The following is a 7,908-nucleotide window of genomic DNA, read 5'->3' as shown; positions in this document are numbered from 1 at the left end:
TCCAAACTGCATTTTTGCCCCATTGATCTGAAATATATTAATGACCCAAATTTTCATTTTATTGAGTGTATTTGGAAAAACTGTTACCTGTCCATGTGCCAGTACCACACAGTGTTAATTACTGAAGCTTTATAGTATATTTTAATATCCGTAGGCATCAGTTGTTTTCAGCGTTTCCTTGGTTATTATCATATGTTAGTTTTTCCATAAGAATGTTAGTATAAATGTGCCTAACTTCATGAAAAAGTTTTTGGCATCCTTATTGGGATTACGACACTTTTTTCAGTTAATCCTTGGAAAATATTCCATGATATCAGTGCTATTTTGGGAATCATCACATAGTTGGCCCCAGGCCATATGGGGTCTGCCCTTGGGCTTCAGAGGCCTCCACCACCATCCTGACCCCTGGCCCGGTGGGGCCTCTGTTCCTTCACCCGCTGTTTCTTTTCTTTTTTTTTTTTTTTTGGTGGTACTGGGGACTGAACTCAGGGCCTTGTGCTTGCAAGGCAAGCACTCTACCAGCTGAGCTATCTCCCCAGCCCTCACCCGCTGCTTCTTGCCTGGAGGCCCAGTGTGCAGTCTCTGCTTGGTCACCCTGGGAAACATATCTGTGGGAAGACAATTGTCAGGGCCCCCAAGGACCAAGGACATGCCCTAAGCGTCCAGCTGCAGGACCCTGTCACGCACCCTCATCAGGTTCCTCGCCCACTGCCTGGCGGAAATACTCAGCTTCATCCTCTTCCTCCTCCTGCTGGGCAGCCCCCTCTGCCTCTGGGGGCGCGCCTGGGTCCTCAGCATCACTGTCACCGTCAGCCCGTGCTCTCTTCATGCCCGCCAGACTCTTCTTCCTGCAGGAGAGGGTGTCGGTCAGCTGCCTGCTGTTGGGGACCCCAGCCCACTGCCCACCTGCCCACCACAGACTTGTGGGCCTCTCGCCGCTCCTGCTTGCGCTGGACGTTCTGGGCTTGCTGATTCTGCCTCTGGGCCTTGAGCTGCAGCTTCTCCTCCTTGGCTGCCAGGATGGCCTGCAGCTCCTCCTCCGTCTTGTGCATGAAACTGTGGAACAGCACGCTGCCCTCCCCAACGCCCTCTTGGATCTTAATGAGCTGCAGCGTCATCCGGGGACCGATGGGGGGGGGGGGGATCAGTTCTTCTTTGGGGCTGGGGGCTTCCAGAGAAGGTCGCCCCTGCCATCAAGAATCACCTCAGTGAGCCGCACAGCGCTCTGCTGGGCCCGCATGTTGCCACGCCCCGCGACGGCCTGGGGCAGCTCGGTAATGTTGTGTTCACCATCAGGCTCCGCCTCACTCTCCGAAAGCCCTGCGCCCCTGTGTGGGGACACAGGGGACTTAGCAGGTGGTCCCAGACTCCAGGGACAGTTCTAGGGCCCCTTGGCTTGCACTGACCTCCCACCCTGGGCCCTCTTCACGTGGCCAGCAGCTCACTGATGTCCTGCAGGTGGCTCATGTTGGGGAACTTCTCCTGCAGGAGCTTCTTCATTCCTCGACTTGCACCCACTTTGATGCTATAATGGCGGAAATCCAGCTCCTGGGAGTCGGCATTGTAGTTGATGAGAAGGCAGCGCTTGATGGTGTTCAGATCCACTTTGTGCTCTTTGATGGAGGGGAACAGGTTCTGGAACATGGTGGCCATAAGCTTCACGTGCATGCCATGAGGCCAAAGCTGTTGAGCAAAAACTGCTGCTCACGCATGCGGTGCGGCCGCAGCGAGGAGACCACATCAGGCACCAGTGTGTACTTGTTGACCTAGAAGGTCAAGGTGGGGCCTCCTGGGAAGCACATCAGTTTAAAGTAGACACTGGTCTCTGTTTGGCTCAGGATCAGGAAGTGTGTGACCCCCAAGGGGCCCCACCACTGCCACACAGTCCTTCAGTGAGTTCTTCCGGATCTTTGGGTGGTGGGTGAGCAGCTCCATGACCCGAGGCACATCCAGGTTGAGCTGCCAGATGCTGTGAATGTGGTTGTGGGGCGTCAGCCTCGAGGTTGCAGAGCAGCAGTTTTGCAAGTTGTTTGGGTACATTAACGAGAAAAGGGACAATAAAGGCCTACAGAGAGACTATGTGGAAGAGAGAGACCACACCATGTATTTTGGCAGGCTCATCAATATGAAGAATCAACTCTGGGCCCTGCGGATGTGGGCGGGCCTGGCTCTCACCTAGACCTGGCCTCTGCTTCTGGTTCTTCCTCCTGCTGTGAGCCCGACCTGTGTGTCAGCCCCACCCTCCCAGTGTAACAGTGGTCCACAACACCTTTTGAATATAGCTCTGAGGCTTATTTTTAAAAGGGACTGTGTTTTCCTTCCTTTTCCTCTTCTCCCTCTCCCCCTCCCTAACCTGAAGGCAGCAAACAAGATTGAGTTATCTGTACTCCACAGGAAGGAGATATCTGCCCGAGGATCTAGAAAGTGAATATCTCCCAAATTATCAAGTAAATGTTAACACCCCATCTGGGCACTCTGACCTGTCAGGGCACACCTTGAATGTGGCCTTTGAAGAGCTCCTTTAAAACCTCCCTGTTCCTCCTGATGGGCTGACAGATTTACAGTGTCTGGGACAGGAGTCCCCTGTGCTTCTCCTTTGCTAGCAAAGCAATAAAACTTAATTTTCCTTTTTCTCAAAACCGTGTCCTCCTTCTTGAATTGGCATCAGGGACAAGGACAGAGCTTTTGTTTACACCAGGAGGGATACTGGAATGTCTGCACCTGGCCAGCCCAATGTGGTTCGAAGTGGCTGAGGCCTGAGGCCTGAGGCCTGTTGAAGGCAGAAGCTGCAAGTGGAACTGATGGCCAGTGGCCTGCTGCCATCATTTTCTGCTCTGGCCTTGCCTGTTTGAGTCCCCTTGTCCTTCCTGGTGGTGAGGCCCACACTAGCTTTGGTGGTTTATATGTGCTTGTGGGTCCTAGAGTTGGAGGAGGGCGTCAAAGGGCAGGTGTGGCCCTGGCTGCTGCGTGGGCCTGGCCCTCCTGAGTGGCCTAGTCAGGGCAGTCCTCCCGTGGGAAGGACTCCGTAAGGTGAGACTCCCTTAGGGTTGTGTTCATCTGCTCTGTGCTCCTCAGAGTCCTGCAGAGCAACCTTTGTGAATTGTTCGTGAAGGAAATTAATTTCTGGCTTTCGAGTCACGTTGACTTGACCTCAGGGTTCTCCCACCTCACAGACTTGGCCATTTGAGCATGTTCAGTGACCACTGTGTGAAAGTCCAAAAGGGCTAATTTTTTTTTTTTTTTCTTTTCTTTGGTAAGGAAAGTTTCATCTGAGATTTGGACTTTATCTTTGATGTCCTTTATTTTGTTAATTTATTTTTGCGCTGGGGTTTGAGCCTGGGCACTTTACCACTGAGTTATACTTCCAGCCCTTTTACTTTTTTAAATTTGAGACAGGATCTTGCTAATTTTCTGAGGTTGAACTTGGATTTACCATCCTCTTGCCTTAGCCTCCTGAGTCACTGGGATTACAGGTATGCACCACTGTCCCAAGCTGACACCCTTTATTTTTTACATATTTCTGTATATAAATATAAATATATGAGTAGGAACCTTTCTAATAAAGAAAAACAAGAATGCTCAGCTATTGGAGCTGGGGTTGTGGCTCATGGAAGAGTGCTTGCTTAGCTTGTGTGAGGCCCTGGGTTTGATTCTCAGCACCACATATAAATAACAAAATAAAGGTCCATCAACATATAAAATATATTTTAAAAAGTATACTCAGCTATTCACATTTCAGTTGTGTGATACAAGTTTATAGACTTGAATTTTTTTGTTGTTGTTGGTACTAGGGATTGAACCCAGGGGTGCTTAATTACTGAGTCATATCCCCAGCTTTATGTGGTGCTGAGAATCGAATCCAGTGCCTCACACAAGCTAGGAAAGCACTTTACCTCTGAGCCACAACACCAATCCAGGTTTATATACTTCTGATGCTTGAGTAATCTTAAATTATGTCATGGTTGACCCTCAGAGCTATAGTTTCTTGAGTGCACTCTGTTGTTTAGTTAAAGCACTAATTAATAATAATCCAAATCATGCATAACAATCCAGAACATAAGAGATCTTTGTTCATAATTGAAGAGGAGTCATTAAATTTTTCTCTTCTGGTTTTAAGTGTTGCCATCTTTAATTGTTGGCATCCATACCATAGATCATGAGATTGGTTTTAACTGTCTTGTGTGGGTTATACTGAACCGTGGATTGACACTGGATGCCATCCTGATTTTCTGAAATAAGACTTGTAGGTCATTCATGGAACTTGTTCACAGACGCCTGAGTTTGAGCATTTGTGGGTCACAGGAAAAGTCAATACTGCAGTCTGGCCATAACATACTGGGGCATGGACTCCTAATGGTAGTATCGTTAACAAATCACATCCCAGTTTCATGGTCCATACACCATCTCTGCTCCGGGAACCAATTTCTGATTGTAGATATATAAAATGTAATTGATCTTTGTATGTTGATTTTATTAGAAGCCTTGCTAAACAATCTTACCAGTTCTAGTTCTTATGTATTCTTAAGGGTTTTCCACATAGGCTTTCCTAAGACTTGTATTGTAACCAGAAGCAGTAAAAGCTTCATACTTTTCTTACTAGTTCTAATGGAATGTGTTTATTTATTTATTTGAACCATATCCCCATCCCTTTTTTGTATTTTATTTAGAGACAGGGTCTTACTAAGTGGTTTAGGGCCCCACTAAATTGCTGAGGCTGGCTTTGAACTCACAATCCTCCTACCTCAGCTCCCCAGTCACTGAGATTGGAATATTTTTTTCATCTTCACCAATTACTGTTAGCTGTTATAGATTTCAAGGTCAAACCTTTTTTTCTCCTTTTCATTTTGGGGAGGCTTTGTCTTGAATGACTTTATTAAATGTTTTTCCTGGTTAGATTCCACACAAAAGTGAGATCATACAATTTTTATCTTTCTTTGGCTTTACTGAGCATAGTGTCTTTGAGGCTCATTCACATTATTCCAAGTGAATGATTTTTTTTTTTTTTTTTTTTTTTTTTTTTTTTGGTACTGGGGATTGAACCCAGTGGCACTTAACCACTGAGCCAAATCCTTAGCCTTTTAAAATTTTTTATATAGAGACAAGGTCTTGCCGAGTTGCTCAGGGCCTTGCTAAGCTGCTGAGGTTGGCTTTGAACTCTCGTTCCTCCTGCCTCAACCTCCTGAGCTGCTGGGATTACAGGTGTGCATCATGGCTCCCAGCTTTCTTTCTTTTTTAAAGCTAAACATGCTCTTATATATGCAAATGTGCTATATTTTATTTACCAGTTCATCTGTCAAGGGACATGTAGGTTGTTTCCATTCCTTGGTTATTTTGAGTACTGCTACAGTGAACATAGAAGTGCAGCTTTCTCTTTAGGTAGTGATTTTACTTCTGTGGATGTATGAAAGAAGGGGGTTTGCTGGAACACACAGTAGTTGACCAGATATGCATGGGTTAACTTCTGGGCTTTCTATCCTGTTCCATTGACCCTAGTTTCTATCTTTATGCCATCACCACACTGTTTTGATTAGTGTAGCTTTGTAAAATAATTTGAAATCAGGAAATGTGATACCTCTGTTTTTGTTCTTGTTCAAAATTACTTTGGTTGGTGGGTGCACCCGGGGTGGGAGCCACAGGTCCCAGAAGGCTGCAACTTTCCTGCGCCTCAGTTGGCACAGGTGGAGATGTCAGGTTGGCAGGGGCTTTGGCCTCTGATGTCTGTAAATGGCAATGGAAGTCATGGTGGAGGACAGTTCCTTGGACATTATCCAATTGAAGATGATCCATTTCTTCATGCCTAGCTTCTACCACATCTCTCATAATCTCATTTTAGACTCATTCCATTCTCTTTCTACAGTCAACACAGCAGATCTTCTCGTTTATCCTTTTTTTTTTTTTAAAGCATTTTTAGCAATTTTAACCTGTGTGCTTTTTCTTACTCTAATTAAAAGATGACAAATGCCCAGGAAACTACACCAACCCATTGAAAGTTTAGTCATAATCCTGGGAAAACTTACTTTGTGGATTTTACATTTACTTCTTGAGAATGCTACATTCAGTATTACCACTGTGAAGTCTTAAAAGACTTGCCTTAATGATATATTCAACCCGCAACACAATACTTCTCCTCATACAGTACATGCAGTATTCTTTTCCTAAGTCTAGCAGGTTGTACTTTGACCTCATTCTGGCCATCCTGGCTTTGGAACTAGGTTCTGTTTCCTGACCTGTCTGCTTATTTATGTAGGGAAAATTAGAGAATTTAAGAAAGTCAAGCCACAGCTCATGTACTTGGAAGAAAAAAAACTATCTTTGCCACAGCAATATTACTTCGGAAACTGGTTTCATGACTATTTCAAGCCTAGAACAAATTGTTGAAAAGCAAGGAGACATAATAGTGTACCTGAAGCATCACAATGAAGTTGAGTTAGTGATTGTTGGCACTCATTTCCTTAGACCCGGCCTCTTAGCCAAATAGAACATGAGAGTCTCACAGGCAGGACAATTGTTGAAGGGTCCAGAGAAACCTTTGTCTGACTGCCTGCTACTCTGCTCCAGGGAACTGCAGCCCTTGCTGAATAACATTCTCTAATGCAGGTTGGAAACCTGTGTGACTGTTTAATAGATGAGGCTTGTGGATCATTTGAAAGTTGCTTTTTAGAAGACTTGATAACTTGAGAAGAATGTCTTATTTTGTACATTCTGAAATAATTTAACTTCTTGAAGGGTGCGGGGGCACATGTCTATAATCCCAGCAGCTTGGAGGGCTGAAGTAGGAGGATCTAAAGTTCAAGTCTCAGCAATTTAGTGAGGCCCTAAGCAATTTAGTAAGACCCTGTCTCAAAATTAAAAAAAAAAAAAAAAAAAAAGGGTTGGAGATATGGCCCAGTGGTTAAAGAACCTCTGCGGTTCAATTACTGGTATCAAACAACAAACAAACAATGAAGTCAGTCAGGTGCGGTGGCGCATGCCTGTAATCGCAGAGGCTCAGGAGGCTGAGGCGGGAGGATGGAGAGTTCAAACCCAGTATCAGCAAAAGCAGCGCTAAGCAACTGAGACCCTGTCTCCAAATAAAATACAAAATAAGACTAGGGATGTGGCTCAGTGGTCCAGTGCCCCTGGGTTCAATCGCTGGTACCAGGAAAAAAAAAAAAAAAAAGCGTTCTAAAAAACTATTAATTCCACAAAGACCACTCACTGAAAACCACAGCAAAAATGATCATCAGTAAACTTTTTAGTACTATTCCTGAGTATGTGAAGAATACCAGGTGTCAGCGCTATTTTACAAAACGTAGTGCGGCAGGCCGGGAATTTAAGGTAAAAAAATCTGTCAAGTGAAGAGTAATGCATATTTGAAGATACACACACACACAAAATCAAGCTTTACAAAAAGTAGCAGTACGCTGTAAAAATAAAGGAAACAACTATTAAGAGTTTAGCATGGTGTCCAGATAATAAAATGAAATAAGGGTTTAAGGACTGGATGAACTGAGGGCAGGAGACAGATCTTTCCACTGATTGGCAGGCGTAGAAACAATGGAAGTTCTAACTGCGTGGGAGGTCGCCTGCAGAAAGGCTTTTGTGAGCGCAGGGTGGCCGCTCCGCCTCCGGCTCTGCCCCGGGTTTCTTCCGCGCGTCGGGCAGGTCCCACCCCCACCTCCGCACGGGGTCTGGATCGTAGCCCCGCCCAGAGCCCTAGTTCTAACGACCAACCGGAGCCCCGGCCTGATCCGGCCGCCAGCTTTCTCTCAGACTTGACCTTGAGGCCCCTGCGGCCCCATTCAGGAGGAAGCTAGAATTTCTACGTTTCTCGCCGCAACGGATTCAACGTGGCTGTGGTTCGACGCCGTACTCGGCCGCTTCCGGGCCACAGCTTGGAAGCGGAAGTGACGTGAGGCGCGCCTCCGT

At 46.0% G+C, this 7,908-nt stretch overlaps 1 pseudogene; it reads right to left on the bottom strand.

The window, feature by feature from the left end:
* Window positions 1-282: 282 nt before the first annotated feature.
* Window positions 283-2,040, bottom strand: LOC124968076 (suppressor of SWI4 1 homolog; annotated as a pseudogene).
* Window positions 2,041-7,908: the final 5,868 nt, after the last annotated feature.

Source organism: Sciurus carolinensis, chromosome 17 (assembly GCF_902686445.1).
Source record: "Sciurus carolinensis chromosome 17, mSciCar1.2, whole genome shotgun sequence".
Lineage (NCBI taxonomy): Eukaryota > Metazoa > Chordata > Mammalia > Rodentia > Sciuridae > Sciurus > Sciurus carolinensis.
Note: the sequence above shows the minus strand (reverse complement) of the source record. Positions and strands in the feature narration are given on the sequence as shown.